We start from the raw sequence: 632 nt of genomic DNA, 5'->3' as shown, positions 1-632 counted from the left end.
ATATGGAAGAATTTTTCTGCATAAAAGGCAATGCGAGAATAAATGTTTTCAAAGAATAATATATATATATATATATATATATATATACTGGAAAGAAGATAAGGCGGATAGCACCTGATATTTTCATCATATGTACAAAGACGCTGGTGCTGGATAATGCATCGTAATGCTTTTGGCACCCGGCATGATTGAGGTCTTTCACGTGGGGAGATAATCCCTTTTTTTGTAGCCACAATCTGATGGTTAAACTAGGCATTTTCCTCCTGAACCTGCGAGGCAGGGGCAACACAACCCGGGCGGGGGTGACTTTGGAAGCACCGTGAAGCGGGGCCGGGTCAAGACCGTAGCAGTGCAGATTAAAGATGCGGCGGTGATTCGGCGAAGGCGGCGACCCAAAACTGCACCGGTGAGGGCGACCACAGTGGAGGGCGCGTTCGCAATGGAGGTGTAATGCCCCCGATTCAATCGTACACTAATCATGCACGCAAATGTGTACGATCAAGATCAGGGACTCACGGGAAGATATCACAACACAACTCTAAAAAATAAATAAGTCATACAAGCATCATAATACAAGCCAGGGGCCTCGAGGGCTCGAATACAAGTGCTCGATCATAGACGAGTCAGCGGAA

This window comes from Triticum aestivum, chromosome 3B (assembly GCF_018294505.1).
Source record: "Triticum aestivum cultivar Chinese Spring chromosome 3B, IWGSC CS RefSeq v2.1, whole genome shotgun sequence".
In the NCBI taxonomy this organism is placed as follows: domain Eukaryota; kingdom Viridiplantae; phylum Streptophyta; class Magnoliopsida; order Poales; family Poaceae; genus Triticum; species Triticum aestivum.
Note: the sequence above shows the minus strand (reverse complement) of the source record.